Source organism: Otolemur garnettii, unplaced genomic scaffold (genome assembly GCF_000181295.1).
Source record: "Otolemur garnettii isolate 467f Iridium unplaced genomic scaffold, OtoGar3 scaffold00329, whole genome shotgun sequence".
Classification (NCBI taxonomy): Eukaryota; Metazoa; Chordata; class Mammalia; order Primates; family Galagidae; genus Otolemur; species Otolemur garnettii.
The window spans coordinates 275,201-276,445 of NW_003852724.1; the positions used below are offsets into that span (position 1 = coordinate 275,201).

Sequence of the window (1,245 nt, forward strand, 5' to 3'; positions counted from 1 at the left end):
GTTGCAGCCATCATTGTTGTTTGGCGGGCCCGGGCTGGATTTGAACCCACTAGCTCAGGTGTATGTGGCTGGTGCCTTAGCTGCTTGAACCACAGGCACTGAACCATTGGGAAGACTTTTAATGATAATAAAATGAAGATCAGAAACACAACCTGGTAATTCAACATGCAGAAAAGGGACTTATTTGTTCTACAAGTTTCAATAAATCTGGGAGTCATCTTCTTTTTTGCACTATCCTTAATTCCATGTTTCCTGTTAATCATTTCCCTTTGGAGACACAGTAGGAAGATGCAATTGAACCCCATAGGATTCAGAGACCCCAGCACTGACGCTCATGTGAAGGCAATGAAAGTGCTGATATCTTTCATCGTCCTCTTTATCTTGCATTTTATAGGCTATTCCATAGAAATGTCACATTATACTGTCCCAGAAAACAAACTGATGTTAATTTTTGGAATAGCAACTTTGGCCATCTGTCCCTGGGGTCATTCATTTATCCTAATTCTAGGAAACAGCCAACTAAAGCAGGCCTCTTTGAGGGTACTGGGGCAATTGATGTACTGTGAGAAAGGGGGAAATTTCAGAGCCACATAGACAAGTGTGGAGGATAACCCTATGAAGAAAGACTGAAAGATCTGTTTCTCTTGCACCAAATTCTTATGCTGATTTTTAACTGGGCTATTGAACGTCACTGAAATCTGTCATCATTGTTTTGACTGCATCTTAGGGACTCTCACTCTTGGATGAGATTTTGGTCTCGCTTGCTAATTCAGTGATTTGGTCAGATCTCCTGTTCTGCACTTCTTCCCATACTCCTACCTGAGGAAAAGCTTCCACCTGGAGACAATTCACAGTAAAGATTATGAGGGTGTCCATGAGCATCAACAAAGAAGACTTATGACTGTGTTCTTCCCAGTTTCCCTGAAGGATTGATATCCATTCTCTAAGAAGACACACACAAAAGGAACCCAGTGAAAGAAAGCTATGATCAATCTTGACATTTAGAACACGAAAGTGAGGGATGCTTCTTCTGAATATGCTAATTTAATTTCTTTAAAAAGTTGCTTTTATTTGCACTGTTTAAAACCAAACATCCCTTTTTACTGGTCTTTATTTGTTGTAGCTGTAATCATAGTAGTAGATATTGTTCTGTGCAAAAAAGGTAAAGAATCAGAGTCTACTCACAGGAGCTAGGATCAGAGCACTGATGAAAACAATATTTATTCTCTTCAGATACAGTGATTT

General features: G+C 39.7%; 1 pseudogene; it reads left to right on the forward strand.

The window, feature by feature from the left end:
* Positions 1 to 611, forward strand: part of LOC100947751 — a 4,385-nt pseudogene extending 3,774 nt beyond the window's left edge.
* Positions 612 to 1,245: the final 634 nt, after the last annotated feature.